The following is a 20635-nucleotide window of genomic DNA, read 5'->3' as shown; positions in this document are numbered from 1 at the left end:
TCCTAGTTTTGACACTATAAATCTGCATTCTTGATCAATAGAGGCATTAGAACACTAAGAAAGTAAATCCCAATGGATCAGATGTATAGGTAACTAATTTCCACACAAATGAAGGGTAGACAGGAGAAGGTAAATAATAAATTTATTAGTTTTTGTAATTCAAAATCTGACAGTTTTTTTTCTGATATTGCCACATGCTTGTAGCTACCAGCACTTATCTTCAAACTGGGTTATCACAAAATTTTCCTCTCAGGGTTCTGCATTCTGTTTTAATTAGTTTCAAATACTGCATAATTGCACATGGAAACTGCTACATTGTTCACCATCCTTTCAACCTTTTTATAGTGCAGTTTGATTGAAGACACTGCATTCTACTACTTTGCCTTGAGAATGTAGGTGTGCTTTTACCTCCATTACAGTGGAGACTGTACATAGTGATTTGCTGTGATAGAGTATTCAGAAAGACATGAAAGTCATGGCATGGTTGGAAATATTATTCATACAAATTAAAATAACACCAAAATGAGATGAGCATTAAGTAAAATAAACTGTCCAAAAAGTTTTTTCATAATCCTCGATTCGCATATCTCTTTGAGTACTCTTTTAACCACAGTAATTCGCTACATACAGCCACGTGTAATAGAGGTAAAAGTAAACCTGGCTTGGCTGTTTAGTGATATGTCAGATGTGACGAGAGGCACACACACAGTGATGCCATTTAAACTTTTAACTGCTGTTGTGGGACACAGGATACTGAAGACATGCCTCCTAACAGCTGCCCTCAATCAGGCAAGCCAGCTACCAATAAATTCTAGCTCAAAGGTGTGCCAAGGAGAATGCAACAGAATTGCACACTGCCTTTTGGGAGGCAACTGAAACGGCCATATTGACTCGGGCAGCACGCAACCATCTCCACATAATCAGTTTGGCACCTATGTGTAAACTAGAAATCCACCCCAGCATTGGGGGGGGGGGGGAGAGATAGCACAAAGGCAGGCAAAAATTGGCAATTGACACTGTGAACAAAACATGTACCATGTAAGTGGTTGGGTAGTGACCCCACAGTTCTTAAAAAGAACTTGTAATCCTCATAGTGTAACGGATTTCGAAATTAACTTGAAGTTCGGACCTAATTGTTGAATGCTCTCGGAAACATGGCACCACTCGGAACACGGCCCCACTATGGATGCTGTCCTTGGGCACAAGCAACTGACCTGATTGCTGTTGAAAGCTGCTGTAAGTGTGTGTGAGGGGAAACTATCGTGTCACATACCTGCGGATACCAAAGGTACTTCATGTACAATTCCTTTCCTGTGGATGCTGTCTTCTCTCAAGGAAATAAAGGGCTGGCATGTAGTCACTGGTAGGCATAGGGGGCAGGGACCAGGGAGGAATCAAGCTACCCCTCTACCAACATATTTTAGGTGCTGTCTCACACTGAAATTAAGCCCGTGATACACGCTTCACATTTGTTGGGAAACAAGCACAAAAGTGTAAAACTCTGTTCATAATCAGCAGCCCAAATGTATGGTAAGTAATGCTACCCCTTCATAAAATGGCAGCAAAGCATAAGATGGATCACATTGTGCATGTGTGCAGCAGCTCTGATATGTTGAAGAGGCAGCCATTGATGGAGCATGGTCCTATCAGCTACAGATTGTAGCATAAGTTGGAACATATCATGTGTCTCATCTGAGCTCAGATGTTATTTCAGTTATTCCATCAACTTGAGTAGAAGTTTGAGAAAACCAGCCTTGCTGTTAGAAGTCCACAATCTACAACATAGTCCCCGAAACTGATTGTGGTCAGCTGGCTCTGTCGAGGAGAAATACTAATCACAAATGACTGTTAAAATCAACTGTTGAACCAACTGATTCTAAAGTTTGAAATGCTCCTAAAATGCAGGTTGGAGCTCACCTCATACTGGGGTACATAACACAGATAACCTGAAACTGAGAGATATTGAGAGTAAATCTTGGTACACATTGTAATGACAGTCTAATGGTGCTGGAGATATTCATCATATCAGACAAAAAACGTAAATCCACAGAAATAAAAACGAATCTGCATGCAAGATCATTTGGGCATGACTCAGCATTATTGTCATATGAGGACATTCAATAATTAGAAACTAATTGATGTAGAAATGAAACAGTTTCTAGTAGTTGTTTTGTACTTTCATGGTTTAGGTTGGCATCAATGGGAAGAGCTGACACACACAAAGTGTTTCGTTTATAACCTAAACATTGCATTTAACAATAGTTGAGCAACATTCAGTGATTGGTTTTTTGCTTTCTGAATGTGAAAAACCTGCTAAAATCTTTCCTTTACAGTATGGTCAAAATTGTATGAACTGCGAAAATTTTTATAAGTGGGTAGAATCGTTCAAAAACTGGTAGACTTGTTATTTAGTTGAACATAAAGCAAAAACAGTTGCAGTAAATGTTGGCACAGTTCTTAATGTTATCAGTAACAAGCTCAAGTACAGCAAAACAAATGCAAGGTAGGTCTGAAACAGTTAACATAAAGGAAACATGACTGAAATTGTGTACAGACTTTAAAACACTATGATAGGTAAGGTAATCATTTTCATATCACCACTTTGAACCAGAACCCAAAAGACAAAGCATATAATGAAAGATCACCTGTTCGAAATAGACTCAGAACACAAGCATCAGCAGAAAGACATGTTGACCATCCTTTGTGGTTATTTAGACAATCAGCATACAATACACAGTGCCTACTAGTTAGACAAGCTGATGAAGTAAGTAAAGCCAGCAGTGAGAGAGAAACGTTGCAAATCTCAAAGAAAAGGTGTGATATTGCTACCTAATAACGCATATTCCCCAATCGTCCACCTTATCCAAGAAAGCATTGAGGAAAAAAAATAATGGGGGTTGGAGATATTATGTGATCCTCCAGGATTTGGCTCCCTCAGATTTTCATTTGTTTGGTCCACTTGAGGAGGCATTATGTGCAAAACAGTACAGCTACAGTCAAAAAATTTGTGGGGAAGTTGATCAAACAATAAGACAGACTTATTTGCATCATGTATAAGAAAAAAAACTAGTGCATCATTAGAACACGTGTGTTAATGGTGATTAGTGGAATAGTAGTAAAGGTCTCATTTTTAAAAATACACCTTTTTCTGTGTCAGTTTGTCTCCTTACTTTTTGATTACCCCTCATACATTTGGGTCCTTTGTTCAACCACCAGGCTCATTCCCTAGATGTAACTGAAAGTTAAGGAAAAAACTCAAGCCTGCTTACCTCCTAATACACCCATTCACAAATCACAGTCATCACTGAGAGGGTAATCATCCCACAATTGACTGGCATAACAATCATTCTGTGATTTGTGGGTTAAATGGGACATCCTGTGAAACAATATAAAGTGCTTCAAATGAAAACTGCTTACAGGTATAATAAATAGTTCAGAAGCCCACTTGTGATGGGAATGTTAGATCTAATGGCAACAAATAGACCATTTGTCTTTGAGGATGTACACCTTGCACCTAGGTTTCTGTGACAATGAGGCAGTTGATACTATAATCATTAGCAAAGTACAAAGGGCATTTAAAACAAGTAGAAATATTACTGTAACATTACCCACTTCACTGAGCATGTAGTGTCATATCTTGAGAAAGAACTGGAACCTTTAGCTCTAAATAATAGGCTGAAGTTTAGCAACATAGATGTGGTTCATGATGGGATGGACCCTCCATGGCAAATAGTCTTGTAAAGATAGCTTATAAAGAAACAGTGACTACTCCACAATGTGTGTAAAACAAAGCAAAGCATAGGGCTGTAGATATAGAGGGGCTAAATGAAATTTGTTTGGTGGTCAAAAGGACAGTAGGTGAAGCATTCCACAACTACCCTGCAATCCCTACTCTGCAATCCATCATACAGCGGATGGTAGGACTAGTCATTCCCTTTCCTGATCCAATGCAAATGGAGTGAGGGTGGAAAAAATCAACACTCTATATGCCTCCATACAAATTGATTTCTCTTATCTTGTCTCTGCGGCCTTAAGTGAAATGTGCAATGCTGCCAATGCAATTGTTCTGTGATCAGCTACAAATATCAAGTTTTCTAAATTTTCTCAATAGCATTTTTGGAAAGAAACACCCAAGCAGTACGCAGTAATGGGTCGCACTGGTGTTCTATACACTGTCTCCTTTGTAGAAGAGCTACATCTACACTTTCTTAAAATTCTCTCAATAAACTGAAGTAGACCATTCACCTTCCATACTATTGACCATAGATGCTGTGGTGTCACCGCCAGACACCACACTTGCTAGGTGGTAGCTTAAATCGGCCGCGGTCCATTAGTACATGTCGGACCCGCGTGTCGCCGCCATCAGTACTTGCAGACCTAGCGCCACCACATGGCAGGTCTAGAAAGACGGACTAGCACTCGCCCCAGTTGTACGGACGACATTGCTAGCGACTAGACGTACGCAGCCTTCCTCTCATTTGCCGAGAGACAATTAGAATAGCCTTCAGCTAAGTTAATGGCTACGACTTAGCAAGGCGCCATTTGTAACATTGCATGTATCTTAATGAGTCTCACTTGTATCATGAAGATTGCTGTATTCATCAGAGAATTAAAGTTAAGTATATATTATAAGCTACGTACTTTTCTTGCTACCATTCAATAGTTATCCTGTTCCAGAATTCACGCCCGTCTGCATTACATCGCGTGCCTTTCGGCTACCTCCGAGTGGCGTGGCTCTTGCTACGCCACAACAGATGCTCACACCATTTCTTACTGCTTTGTAACAGTATGCCTAGATATGTAATCACTGTGACTACGTCAAGCAGCACACTGCTAATCCCGTGTTCAAACATTACAGGATTGTTTGTTGTATTCATCTACATTAAGCTAGACTTGTGTTCAGTTTATGCTGCTTCCTCCTACAGTGACTAAATGAAGACACTTTTCTGTACACTAGTGTCATCAGCAAACGGTCACAGATTGCTACTCACACTATCCATTAGATTGTTTGTGTGTATATAGAAAAAGAGCAGTCTTATCACACATCTACTTCTATATACATACTCCGCAATCCACCAAACGGTGTGTGGCGGAGGGTACCTCATACCGCAACTAGCATCTTCTCTCCCTGTTCCACTCCCAAACAAAACGAGGGAAAAATGACTACCTATATGCCTCTGTACGAGCCCTAATCTCTCTTATCTTATCTTTGTGGTCTTTCCGTGAAATATAAGTTGGCGACAGTAAAATTGTACTGCAGTCAGCCTCAAATGCTTGTCCTCTAAATTTCCTCAGTAGTGATTCACAAAAAGAACACCTCCTTTCCTGTAGAGACTCCCACCGAGTTCCTGAAGCATTTCCGTAACACTTATGTGATGATCAAACCTACCAGTAACAAATATAGCAACCCGCCTCTGAATTGCTTCTATGTCCTTCCTCAATCCGACCTGATGGGGTTCCCAAACGCTCGAGCAGTACTCAAGAACAGGTCGTATTAGTGTTTTATAAGCGGTCTCCTTTACAGATTAACCACATCTTCCCAAAATTCTACCAATGAACCGAAGACGACTATCCGCCTTCCCCACAACTGCCATTACATGCTTGTCCCACTTCATATCACTCTGCAATGTTACGCCCAAATATTTAATCGATGTGGCTGTGTCAAGCACTACATTACTAATGGAGTATTCAAACATTATGGGATTCTTTTTCCTTTTCATCTGCATTAATTTACATTTATCTATATTTAGAGTTAGCTGCCATTCTTTACACCAATCACCAATCACAAATCCTGTCAAAGTCATCTTGTATCCTCCTACAGTCACTCAACGACGACACCTTCCCGTACACCACGGCATCATCACCAAACAGCCGCACATTGCTATCCACCCTATCCAAAAGATCATTTATGTAGATAGAAAACAGCAGCAGACCTACCGCACTTTCCTGGGGCACTCCAGACGATACCCTCACCTCCGATGAACACTCACCATCAAGGACAACGTACTGGGTTCTGTTACTTAAGAGGTTCAAATGGCTCTGTGCACTATGGGACTTAACATCTGAGGTCATCAGTCTCCTAGAACTTAGAACTACTTAAACCTAACTAACCTAAGGACATCACACACATCCATGCCCGAGGCAGGATTCGAACCTGCGACCGTAGCGGTCGTGCGGTTCCAGACTGAAGCGCCTAGAACTGCTCAGCCACACCAGCTGGCACTTACGAAGTCTTTGAGCCACTCACATATTTGGGAACCAATCCCATATGCTCGTACCTTAGTTAGGAGTCTGCAGTGGGGCACTGAGTCAAACGCTTTCTGGAAGTCTAGGAATATGGCATCCGTCTGATACCCTTCATCCACGGTTCGCAAGATATCATGTGAAAAAAGGGCGAGATGCGTTTCGAAGAAGTGATGCTTTCTAAAGCCGTGCAGATGCATGGACATCAACTTCTCTGTCTCAATGAAATTCATTATATTTGAACTGAGAATAAGTTTGAGAATCCTGCAACAAACCGATGTTAAGGATATTGGTCTCTAATTTTGAGGATCCGTCCTTCTACCCTTCTTACATACGGGCGTCACCTGCGCTTTTTCCAGTAGCTTGGGACTTTACGTTGGGCAAGAGATTCGCGATAAATGCAAGCTAAGTAAGGAGCCCAATGCAGCAGAGTACTCTCTTTGAAACCAAATTGGAATCCCATCAGGACCTGGCGATTTAATTATTTTCAACCCATTCAGCTGCTTCAAAACCCCAGGGATGTCTATCACAATGTCTTCCATACGGGAAACTGTACAAGACTCAAACAGCGGTATGTTTGTACGATCCTCCTGCATGAAAGATTTCTCAAATGCTAAATTTAAAATTTCAGCTTTCGTTTTGCTGTCTTCCGTTGCCAGGCCAGAATGATCAGTGAGTGCCTGGATGGAAGCCTTCGACCTGCTTACCGATTTTACGTAAGACCAGAATTTCCTTGGGTTTCCAGCTAGATCTTTTGCTAAGGTATGATGGTGATAGTGGTTGTACGCTTTGCGCATCGCTCTTTTTACAGCAGCATGAATCTCTACTAACTTTTGCCTGTCCTCATTCTCCCGATCTTTCTTGTACCACGAGTGCAACTGTCTTTGCTTCCTGAGCATTCTCCGAATTGCGCTGTTAAACCATGGTGGGTCTTTTCCGTCCGTAACCCGCTTTTTGGCACATACTTGTCCAATGCTTGATTTACAATGTGTTTAAAATTTGCCCATAATGCTTCCACGTCCATTGTACCGGAAGTAAATGAAGTCAATTCATTTACTAAGTGGGATGCTAACAACTGCTAATCTGCTCTTTCTAGTAAGAATACTCTCCTAGCCGTCTTGACCGACTTTTTAACTTTCTTAACTATAGTCATAATGACAACATCATGATCACTAATCCCTGTCTCAACACCAACACCGTCGATGAGGTCTGGTCTGTTCGTGGCTTACCAGATCCAAAATATTTCCATTACGCGTTGGCTGTCGATTTAGCTGCTCAAGACAGTTTTCGGATAATGTGTCAAAAGTAATTCACACGACAGCTTGTCTGTACCACCTGTAATGAATCCATAGACATCCCAGTTTATACTAGGTAGGTTGAAGTATACAGCACGATCCGGGTACTTCAGCGATACAGAGTGTAAACTCCCTTTGAATGATTCTAGAACTCTCACGGTGGAATCTGGTGGCCAGTAATAACACCCAACAATCAACTTTATTTCTCCTAGTCCTGTTAAACGTGTCCAGATAACTTCACAATCACACTCTTACTTCGACCTCAGTAGACACAATATTTTTGTAAACTGCAATGAAGACACCACCTCCTACGGTGTCTAATCTGTCTTTCCGATATACGTTCCAACCCTCACTAAATATTTCAGAACTTCCTATCTCAGGGCTCAGCCAGGTCTCAGTCCCAAGAATAATTTGCGCGCCACGCACTTCCTTGAGGGCAGTAAATTCAGGAACTATATTCCAAACACTCCAAAAATTTACTGCTAATACCTTGATAGCTGCAGTGTCTTTACACTGAGCACTTCCTGATTTCCCTGCCTGCACGTCGACTGGTGAGTGTTCATCAGGACACCTCGCACTACTGCCTAGCCTAAACAACCCCCATGTGCACGCCACAAGTACTCTGCTACCTGAGTAGCCGCTTCCTTTGTGTAGTGCATCCCTGGCCTATCTAGGGGCATCCTACAATTCCCCACCCAATAGCGCAAGCCTAGAAATCTGCAGCCAAGACCGTCACAGAGTCAACGAAGCCTCTGGTTGAGACCCTCCACTTGGCTCCAAACCAAAGGACCCCGATCCACTCTGGGAACGATGCTGCAAATAGAGAGCTCTGTTTGCACCCCACATGCGAGGCCAGCGGTCTTCACCAAATCCGCCAGCCGCCTTACGAACTGAGGAACGCCTCAGAACCCAAGCAACAGGCATCATTGGTGCCAACGTGAGCAAATACTTGCAGACGACTCCACCCCGTACGCTCGATAGCCGCAGGCAAGGCCGCCTCCACATCTTGGATGAGGCCCCCCGGCAGACAAACCGAGTGCACTTTGGACTTCTTTCCTGCCCTGCACGCTATTTCCCTGAGGGGCTCCATCACCCGCCTAACATTGGAACTCCCAATAACCAGCAAGCCTTTGCCCCTGTGTGCCTGCTCGGGCCCTGCTGAAGGAGCGGCCACCTACCCACAGACAGGATGAACAGGCGAGGCCAGATGGCGGGCCTCCACATTGGCCCTCCGCCTCGAGCGGCGCGAACACGTTGCAGCCCGTCACTCACCCTGAGGTGAGGGCGGCTCCAACGCACCGGGTACACTAGAAGGTGCCTCGGCAGTGGAGTCAGCGGATGTAGCAAGCGACACCTGGGGTGTCTCAAGCGACGCACCAAACCCTCTGCCGTCGCTGCACCTCGAGGCAGCAGCCTGAAGGTGGCTGACTGTGGCCAACAGCACGCTCAGCTGCTCCCAAACTGCGGCCAGTTCCTCCTGCACCCGCACACAGCAAGCACACACCCTATCCAGCCTGCTGCTAATATCTGGACGGATAGAGTTGCGACAAATAAAACAGCAATATGTGACTGCACTGCTGCGTCACCAGCGCCAGATTGAGCTGTGATATATGAACAATTACTTGCGAAGTAAGCAATCAAATGACCACAACTACGCCACTATACAGATATTACAATGCGATCCTACACCTGTCTCAGTACAAATGACAACCGCCTACGTGATGTTACACTCTACCATTATTAAAATTTGATACTACCCCTCACTAATTCAAAAATATGCAAAGATCCGAAAAATTTCACCACGCAAGCACACAAAGTAATTTGAATTAAACCTGCAGAACTAATATGAAAAACTGAATATACGACTAGTTTCTGCTATTGCTGCTCGCACACGTCACTCTGCAAGCACAGATGAAACTGCACTGGCCTCTGTCTACTGCTAACTGATTCTACGAAATAAACAGAAAGCACTGGCTGTCCAAAACAAACAACTGACTAACGACTCCACGAACTTATACTCTACAGCTATCCATAACCAATATTACGCCTCTAAAATACGAGAACACACAAGGATTTTATGTAATTAAATATGCAAGCGCAGAAACACTCGGAAAGAAATTAAGACTCAAACTACAAAACAAATATGAAAGCTAAATATGCGACTCGCTGCTGCACTGATACTTCAGCAGCAGCTGCTCAAGGCGCACTTGCCAGGGCACTCCTGGCTAACCCCTTCTCTCTAATGAACACTCACTGTCCTGGACAGTGTATGGGTTCTGTTATGTAAGAAGTCTTCTGACCACTTGCTTATCTAGGCGCATGTTCATACATTAACAGTCTGCAGTGCAAAACTGTGTCAAACGCTTTCAGCAAAATCTGGGAATAAGGAATCTATCTGTTGCCTTTCATCCATTGTTCACAGGATGAAAAAAGGGCAAGTTGAGGTATGCGTGAGCAATATTTTCTAAATCTATGCTGATTTGTGGACAGAAGCATTACTGTCTCAATGAAACATATTATATTCAAACCTAGAACATATCCCCCCCGCACCCCATGAACCATGGACTTTGCCGTTGGTGGGGTAGCTTGCATGCTGCAGCAATACAGATAACTGTACTATAGGTGCAACCACAATGGAGCGGTATCTGTTGAGAGGCCAGACAAACATTTGGTTCCTGAAGAGGCAGCCTTTTCAGTAGTTGCAGGGAAAACAGTCTGGATGATTGACTGATTTGGCCCTGTGACATCAACCAAAACGGCCTTGCTGTGCTGGTACTGCGAACGGCTGAAAGCTAGGTGAAACTACAACTGTAATTTTATCTGAGGGCATGCAGCTCTATTGTATGGTTCAATGAGGATGACATCCTCTTGGGTACAATATTATGAAGGTAAAATAGTTCCCCATTCGGATCTCCAGGCAGGAACTACTCAGGACGACGTCATTATTAGGAGAAACAAAACTGGTGTTCTACAGATCGGAGCATGGAATGTCAGCCCCCTTAATCAGGTAAGTAAGTTAGAAAATTTGAAAGGGAAATGGAGAGGTTAAAGTTGGATATAGTGGGAATTAGTGAAGTTCAGTGGCAGGAGGAACAGGACTTCTGGTTAGGTTAATATCAGCTTATAAATACAAAATCAAATTGGGGTAATGCAGGAGTAGGTTTAATAATGAATAAAAAAATAGGAGCACAGATAAGCTACTATGAACAGCATAGTGAACACATTATTGTAGCCAAGATAGACACGAAGCCCATATCCACCTCAGTAGTGTAAGTTTCTATGCTAACTAGCACTGCAGATGAAGAGGAAATGTATGACAAAATACAAGAAATTATTCAGATAATTAAGGGGACTGGAATTTGACAGTAGGACAAGGAAAAGTAGCTGCTGAATATGGACTGGGAGACAGGAATGAAAGAGGAAGCCGCCTGGTAGAATTTTGTGCAGAGCATAATTTAATCGTAGCTAACACTTGGTTTAAGACATGAAAAAAAGCTGTATACGAGGAAGAGACCTGGAGACACCAGAAGGTTTCAGATTGATTATACAATGGTAAGACATTTCCAGGTGCAGATTTGGACTCTGACCACAATTTATTGGTTATGAACTGCAGATTAAAACTGAAGAAACTGCAAAAAGTCAAGAGTTTAAGGAGATGGTATTTGGGTAAATTGAAATAACCAGAGGTTCTAGAGTGTTTCAGAGGGAGCATTAGGGAACATCTGACAAGAGCACGGGAAAGGAATACTGTAGAGGAAGAATGGGTAACTTTGAGAGATGAAATAGTGAAGGCAGCATAGGGTCAAATAGGTAAAAAGACAAGGGCTGGTAGAAATCCACAGGTAAGACAAGAGATATGAAATTTAATCAATGAAAGGAGAAAATACAGAAATACAATAAATGAAACAGGTGAAAGGGAATACAAACATCTGAAAAATGAGCAAGATCTGGGACACAGCATTATTGCCAGATGACGTAATGGTTACTGCACCTGTCTGGTAGTCAGGAGATCCCGGGTTCAAATCATGGTCTGGTACACATTTTCGCTCAGCGCCACTGGTTCTGCTTAATGTCCCGCTGCAGCCGATAGGTGTGATCCCCCTTCAGTTTATATATTTTAAGTTCTGCCCATAATACCTCTGCACCCATCATTTTGAAACTAATTGATGTCCATTTCTTCTGTAAGTAAGATGCTAACATTTGCTTATCTGCTCTTCCCAGAATAAAAGTTCTCCTACCATATTGGTGGGTTTATTAACTTCAGTAACTATATCATGATCACTAATTCCTGTCCCTATACTGACACTGTCAACAAGGTTTGTTGCTACAAGGTGTAAAATATTCCCATAGCACATGGGCCGCCAAACTAGCCGATCAGTTTTTGGAAGATGTGCTCAAAACTACTTCACATGACTGATTGTTCATACCATCTGCAATTAATTTATATACATCCCAGTCACCTTCAATTAACAGGTTTATTATTGAAACAGCAGCCAGCCACAAGTGTGGTATTTAAAACTTTTATTTGAATCAAATCATGACCATTTTCAAATTTTTTTTTACATTTTCTATTTTTGTGCTTGCAGGGGCCTCATTTTGTATCTGTTATTTGTTTGCTGAACTAGATAGACAAATTCTTTGTTAACTGTACGGTAAAGTTTCGATAGACTTTTCTCCTTACGACATCTATTGAAGCATTTATGAAAAAGTTTTAAAGTAATTAAAATGTGAAATATAAGGAAAACGTACTAACTGCATGCTTATGTGTGATGAAATCACCCCGTGGTTTTGTTGTGAATTTTGAAATTAACACATGCACTATGCGAGTGCTGTCCACTTCCTTGAAAAACACATTACACCACTTTGCTGTCTGTTTAATGGCAGAACACATGATAAACATTTACACAACCAGTCTAGCTTCACATGAGTAACATAAACAGTCTCATAGATCTTACAGTCAAATGAAAATTAAGTAAAGTTGTTTACAACACTTTCTAATATGACAAATGATTAGGGTTACACATAAGAACGTTGATGATGATGAGGATGGTGATGATGACACAACACCACCCAGTCATCTCGAGGCAGGGAAAATCCCTGACCCTGCCAGAAATCGAAACTGGGACCCCGTGCACAAGAAGTGAGAACGCTACTGGAAGACCACGAAAATATCAATGCGTACAGTACATAAGCACAATAAGATATGTTTTATATTATAGTGATAAAATTTAAGTGTGAACACTACATATGAGGCTATCAGCGCTATAGTGGCCTAAACCGCAGCACACTAGTTTGTTGGAATGGCCACTGGAAGATATTGACATTTGCGGAATTGATGTGTAATGCAGTGATTTCTGCATGTACCAATGATTGCAGTATACATAACGTGGTATGGTGTCCAATAATCTGCTATATGAAGAGTTAACTGTAATAGTGTTTTTAGTGTAGGTTAGACCAAAAATTGAAGCTTCTAAGTCAATGAAATCAAAAGATATGGCCCTTTATGTCACAAATTTTGATGCTTGCAAACTCATTCATTAAAACATATAGGGTACTTCCAATTGACCCAGAATCATGAAATTTGGGAGAAGCAAGGTTTCACAGTACAACTAAAGGAAAAACAACCAGAAAACTGTCAATTTGTATTTATAACAAACAAAAAAATATTTCTTTTATTCATTTGTCATTCAACTTAAAATTAAAACACTGAAACACAGGAAGCAATTTTGCATGCCTTTTTCATTCAATTGAAGATTGACAAGGTAATTAGATGAATACACTAAACAGATTCAGAAGTATGTAGGCTGCAGTAGGTACTGGGAGATGAAGAAGCTTGCACAGGATAGAGTAGCATGGAGAGCTGTATCAAACCAGTCTCTGGACTGCAGACCACAACAACAAGGTAATTAGAGGGAAATAGCACTGCAGATTCCTTGGGCAGTGTTTTTTATTTAAAGTATATCAAATGACAGTGAAAGGACATAATGCACTCTTTCTACGTTAATTTCCTTTCATTTAACATGCTGCTGGTATGACTTGTTTCCTGGCCAATTTTTTTTTCCATGGAAGAACACAGCACACTGGGTAGTAAAGTCCTTTGATGTAAGGACAGCCTCAGTTGTCTTTTGTGGAAGGGGCAAGCCAGGTTGCTGGCAATTGTATATTTCCAATCTGGGCCCTGCACAACAGCTGAACTGTGGCTGTGACACCATGCTATCAGCAGGAGAGTGCCACTCTCTCGTATTATACTGAGGGCTTTCTGTTGATAAACATCACTCACTTTCCATAAGAAACACAGCTTGTAGAAAATAATGGCCTAGCCTTGTGAGCTGCTTTCCAGATTCAGATGACCTCTGATATGAGACTAGTGCAGGGTCCCAAAATGTGCTATTGGTAAATTAGTCAGGACATTGTGGAGGCAGAGCTGTGGCAACCACTTTTCAGAAGTGGGAAGGCATTTTGTCATGTGACTGGCATAGTATTGTGACGTATTGTCTTGGCAGGATTTTGTGTGTTGGGAGGATCCACACCATTGGGCTGCATTTATGCAGTTTCGCTATTGACGGGTGTGCACTTTTTGACAGGAAATTATAGCAGGCTCTAAGAAGCAGTGAAATTTCGTGGAGTCGGTGATTACATAGGAGAGCAGATTGGAAGAGACATAGAACTAATTATCTTGGTTACAGACAAATAGCTGTAGAGAATGGATATGACACAAACACTATAGATAAACTGAACTACAAAATTAAAAAAGACACACGGACAAGAAACACCCTCAACAACAAACAAGTGGTTCACTCTGACCTACAACAACAAAGCAGCCCACAGAATAGGCAACATATTCAAAAAACAAGGGCTAAAAATAGCCTACAGGACAGGCAACTCAACACAGAGGAAACTAAGGACAACCAACATATGCACAGACAAACACAACACATCTGGCATTTACCAACTAACGTGTCAGGACCGCAAATTAATTTATAAAGGACAGAAAAGCAGAAACTTTGATACACAGAACACAGAAGAGCATTGAAAAGTAACAGCTATCATTCCACATTTGCTGAACACCTTATGGACAAGGAACATAGCCCAACAGACATCAACACCAATTAGAAAATTCTCAAATGCAGCAACAGCCCCCTAAAAAACTAATAACTGAAGAAAATTATCAAATACAAAAGGCCATAGTTGAAGGAAAGCAAGTAATAAATGAATACACAGCTCTCTGCAATAGAACTCTGTTGTCTGCCCTCAAAGAATTTTATTAAATAATACCAACCTATAGAACTCCCCCCCCCCTCACTCCCCCCCCCCCCCCAAATGCACACACACACACACACACACACACACACACACACACACAGAGACACATACATACGTACACAAAATATATACAATTATAATAATAATGATAAATCCTCAAACCTTCTCTCTCTCTCTCTCTCTCTCTCTCTCTCTCTCTCTCTCCCCCTCACACACACCTCTGAGAAATTCAAACACACCGTCAACTGTTCCACTGTCCGCCACCTTGTTATTACGGCTGGTAAACAGTGACAGGGACAACTCAATACACACAACTTGACAATGAAGAAGATGATGAAAAAAGAAAACAGTAAGTGAAACTTAATGTAAATACACGCACGCATGCACGCACACACACACACACACACACACACACACACAAAACTTTCACATGAATGATTAATCTCAGGCATAGCCATAACAGTTTTAGAAAAGGTAATTTTTGGGTGTAAATGTTTTGCCTACATTAAGTTGTATATAGTTGCAGGTGACAAACTGTAAAGAAAAACTGTAAAGACACACAGACACTGTAAAAACTTAATACAGCAGCAAAACCACACCATGTGGTAAGAAGGTATGAGTACACAATTTTATGTGCCCTTCAAAAACCCTGTAATTGCGATTTAGAAACTAATATTTAGATGTATTTAAACAGTAAAGAACATTCCTTATGTTTAACAGCCATAATAAAAAAAAACCCGCTGATGATGCTGCAACTGCGGTGAAACATGTCTGGGACAAAAAACAAAATTGTGTTTTGCTAAAGGCGGACCCCACCTAAAAACACGTTATAGACATAGAACCTGTAATAAGAACACTTGGTTCAAGAATCATGAAAGAAGGTTGTATACGTGGAAGAACCCTGGAGATACTATAAGGTTTCAGATAGATTATATAATGGTAAGACAGAGATTTAGGAACCAGATTTTAAATTGTAAGACATTTCCAGGGTCAGACGTGGACTCTGACCACAATCTATTGGTTATGAACTGTAGATTAAAACTGAAGAAACTGCAAAAAAGGTGGGAATTTACGGACATGGGACCTGGATAAACTGAAAGAAACAGAGGTTGTACAGAGCTTCAGGGAGAGCATAAGGGAACAATTGACAGGAATGGGGGAAAGAAATACAGTAGAAAAAGAATGGGTAGCTTTGAGGAATGAAATAGGAGGAATTGCAAAGGCAATCACGGTCATATCGTTGTCCTGATTGCCTCCCTTCTGCTGCAAAGCAAAGCATTCCCATCCGCGCACTCTCAGTCTATTGTTGATGTAACTCTCTACCACATTCCCATTTACCCTTCTCTTACGCAGTGTCGGCTGCAGCATGTTTGATGTTATAGATGTCACATTTAGGGCAGGAATCACATACAGGGGCATGAAAAGACAGATTCAAATCTTGTATTAAATATCTGACCAAACATGTAGTACAAGACTAGATCATCATGCTCAGCTTTATATAAATGGTATAACTTCTCCATGCTCAGGTCTGGTGACAAATACTTCCGATCCACTGTTTGATTCATTCGTGAATAATGGGATATGCTGGAAATGGTTTTATGAAGTTCTCTACTGTAACCGTCTTTGCTATTGGTGTTTTGTTTTTAGCAGGGCATGCACCTTGCTTATCGATGGGTAGGGTCTGGTGCTGCACTTTGTGCGAAAGAACCCTTGTAATGCTACTGTCCGATATCTGCAAAATGTTCTTAAAGAAAGTTTTACACACCTTCACGTCCGCTCCCTCTTCATTCCGGAAATGGTATAGGCATGCTGTTACTTGTCGCGACTCTGTAGTACCAGAGGAATACGCACATGCCATAGGGATTACTTTCACCATAGCAAAAATGTATGCCGACTGCAAGTCAAAACTACCTAATGCATAGAACAAGTCAAATAGATGTTGCTGGTGTTCAGGTGAAAAATGTCAACCACATTCCTTGTGACACGTGCATGTTCCAACCGTGGGACATTTATCTGGCACTACATTTCCCTTCACATTAATGTATTCTTCCCCTTTTGATCACTTTTCTTCTCGAATGTTCCATGCCCAAAGGTGTGCATTCTGGACCCATTTTCTTCCTCGTTGGGGTGCAATTACAGCACCAATACTACAATCCCTCTCTGATACGTCCATGGTTGACGTAGTGGGTGTGGTATCCTGTGATGTACCGGGTAGATTGGGCTCTGCTAACATGACATGTAACTCACACACTGTACCACTTGCATGCTGGCTGAATCAGCCAGATGCACATTCCACACCTGAGGTATTGGTAGTAGTGTCTGATCCAAATAGATCTGAAATGGAAATGTTCCTTATCTGCACTGGCGTCCATATCAAATCATATGAGTCCAACAAGGGAACATAACACCATCCTTACCTCTCAATGCAGCTTCAACATTGTCACCAGGGCTACTGCACATGTCGTTCTGTAGCACACAGACACTAATGACCGTTCAGCGGTGTGTCAACCACAATACTGTAGTAGGAACTTTTGACACCAAATGTAACAGCAACACCAAATATAGCGGGAAGAGGTAGAAGCCACTGTATTAAGACTTGTCCCAGCATTCAAGTGATTTGTTGTTTCAAACTACAGTGCCACATTTCCCTCGGTCTGCGTCACCACGTCCCGCAATGCTGAGGACGCCACCTCAGCGACCCATCAAACGCTCTGCTAAAGTGTTGATCTTGTACAGCCTTGGTGATATGACGACATCAGGGCTGCGGCAGCAGCTGACCCAGCAGCCTGCACTGCCACCATGCTGGTGTGGCTTGGGTCGCGGTGAAAACAAGTGCCCACGATCCAGCAGCAGTATCTGCAGCCCTTGCCATGGATGTCTCCAGTGTGTGTTGAGAGCCAAGGTGACAGCCCGCGGTAGCAAGCCAAGGAGTGGCCCACCGCTGGCTGACTATGGACCCCATGTCAGCCTCAGAGGGTCAAACCAGCGACCTGTCGTGGACTGGAACGCTAGCACCCCATCTGCTGCCGTGTGTAGCCAGTGGTGTGACACACCCTGCCGTCCAGGAGAGCTGCCACACTTCAAAGCTTTGTTAGTCAACCGGCACCTACTTGTATGCACTTGCGCCCCTCTGTTCTGCTAAACGTGCCGCTCCGCATCACATACTCATAACACTTAGGTTGGCTGGTGGGCCCCTTCTGCCTGTGACTTGCGCCATGCAAACCGCTGAGTGTACTTTTCCCAGCAGTTCTATGCCTCTGCAGCCCCTATTTTACTTCACAAGTGCTGGTGAGTGTAACTCACTGTAAACAGGTCCATGCCTGGCTGTAACCTGTGCGCTCAGAAATATTGCACCAAAACTGACTTTTCCTATCCCAAATGGTAGTGCCACTACATTATTCCCCCATTTGGAAAGACCTTGTTCCGGGTTGACCTTTAACTAACTCTTAACATGTTTGGGTTGGCACCTATGACATATTTCCTTAGTTTTAGAAAACTTAAATGTGGTCTAGTGCCCCTTAAAACACATGACATGAAACAAAACGTAAAAATTCCTTACTGGATGACCACTGCTCGATCAACCTCTTACCCACTCGTCTCATGCCCTCGGCATCCAATCCACCAGGACTTGGACTACCATTGGTTCCTTCTTGGAATTGGCTCTCCGCCTGATCAGAATGAAAACAACACACAACAAAGTTAAGACTGCGAAGACACTTGGCACAGAAGTGCTCAAAATAATCGTTATTTGCTGTTGCCTTTCCCTGTACTGAGCGACATGTTGCACAAGCTGTTCGGCTGATATGCGCCCCTCTTGCTCTAAAATGAACTGGTTTACGGATCTCAACAGACCTGGCTCCAGAGTTTGATTTAACAAGGTCAGATTCTGCCTTGGCAAAAATTGTGAAGTGGCTTCTGGCAAGTATAGCGTGACTCCTGAAATTGATACTGGCATGTGGAAGGTTGGTCGTATTACGTTACACACATTTCCATTGGTAAATCTCGCTCCCCTCAGGCTCTACACGTTTCGCTTCTGCAAATACTTCCTGCTCAAAACAACTTGCTACTACTACCAAATTCTCGTAGGTGGAGAAGATCCAATGCATCCCGACCCATTGCAAGTTCAATTTTGGCTCTATGATGTCCCTTGGACTGTCTACACCTTCCCCCCTAGCTAAAAATAACTGCATTGTGCATGTGTCTGGATTGGTGCCTATCATCCTGGCTGGACATGCCATTGCCTTCCCTCTTGGAAAAGACTGCTGTCCACTGCAGGCTATACTTGAAAATACAATGCCTCATTAATCTACACAAACCCAATGATACATAACAAGAAAACAAAAACAAAAAAAACTACAAAAACTCTACTACTTTCTCTGTGCTTAGCATCTCTTTTCACTCTCTCTTTCTTCCTCTTTCCGTCCTGTTATATGGAATCACTTCCGGGCAACCCTTAAATGGCTGTAGCCGCCCAATGTGTACTATCGTTGTTCTAGTTGGCAGCTGAAGGCTAACATTAATGGAGGATGTGGTTTCAACATGGTATGGCCCTTGATACCTCATAAGGAACTTCTTCATTTTCCCTTTTTGCATAAAGGGGCTGGACAGCATTACCCACTGCCCCACTCTATACTGTGGTAAACTTCCTTTCCGCTTCACTGCATTTTCCTGCCTTTCCAAACCCTGTGTATTCGCCTTTTGTACCCATTTCCAAACATATCGAATTGGCCTTGTGATTTGACATACAAATTCACCGGTCCTTCCTTTCTGAAGCTTCACTAAATCAAATGGTGATGGCATTTTTTGCCCGTACACTACCTCATATGGAGACAAATCAGTATCGGTATGGACTTCTGCATTGTATGCGCGTACAATATGCTTCAAATACTCGTCCAACTGACGGTGATGAGACTCCACATAAAAACTCAGCATTTTCTCAATTGTTTTGTGTACCCATTCTGTCCTTCCATTGGCCTGTAGATGCAACGCACTCATCCTCAACTTCTTTACATTCAACAATTTTCACAGTTCCTTCAATAAATCCAACGTGAAGTTGGTCCCTTGGTCAGTAATTATTATCTCCAGAACACCAAACTTCAAAATCCAGTTGTTTATTAATGCTTGCGCAACCATTGATGCCTGTTGATTTGGCATAGCCGCCATCTCCACATACCTCCAATAATGGTCTATTATTGTCAGAACAAATCTATTCCCTGATGGTGTTCGCCTGAAAGGTCCTAAGACATCAATCCCCTACGTAGAGAATGGACATGTCTTTTCCGGCAGTTGTTTGTTAACGCTTGCGCAACCATTGCTGCCTGTTGATTTGGCATAGCCACCATCTCCACATACCTCCAATAATAGTCTATTATTGTCAGATCAAATCTGTTCCCTGATGGTGTTCGCCTGAAACTGAAAGGTCCTAAGACATCAGTCCCCTACATAGAGAATGGACATGTGTTTTCCGGCAGTTGTTGTAGCTGCATCTGTTTCCGACTCAAATCTGCTATCTACACACTTGGTATACAATTCTAGACATACTGATAAACATCTAATTTCCTACCTCTCCACCAATACCTCTCCGCCACTCTCTATTCATCACTCTACATCCTCCATGACCAGATAACATGTGATCAAGTGCATCCTTTAAAACCTCATCCCTCAGCTTTGCTGGCACTACTACCCTTGGTCCTAACTTTGTTTCCCTGCACAGAAGACGGTTGTACATACTAATTTGTGGCTGTGTGTGATACAATTAACAATCGTCATCCATGTCCTGTAATTCTTGCCATATTGCTAGGTCATAACTTATGACTTCTACTTTTGCCACCTAC

At 42.3% G+C, this 20635-nt stretch overlaps 1 protein-coding gene across 2 annotated transcripts in view; it reads right to left on the bottom strand.

Annotated features, from left to right (window-relative positions):
- Positions 1 to 20635, bottom strand: part of LOC126167133 (intraflagellar transport protein 20 homolog) — a 116019-nt gene that overhangs the window by 2805 nt on the left and 92579 nt on the right. The gene's annotated exons all lie outside the window — the stretch shown is intronic.

This window comes from Schistocerca cancellata, chromosome 1, assembly GCF_023864275.1.
Source record: "Schistocerca cancellata isolate TAMUIC-IGC-003103 chromosome 1, iqSchCanc2.1, whole genome shotgun sequence".
Classification (NCBI taxonomy): domain Eukaryota; kingdom Metazoa; phylum Arthropoda; class Insecta; order Orthoptera; family Acrididae; genus Schistocerca; species Schistocerca cancellata.
The sequence above is the reverse complement of the archived record's forward strand: the minus strand, read 5'-3'. Positions and strand labels throughout refer to the sequence as shown.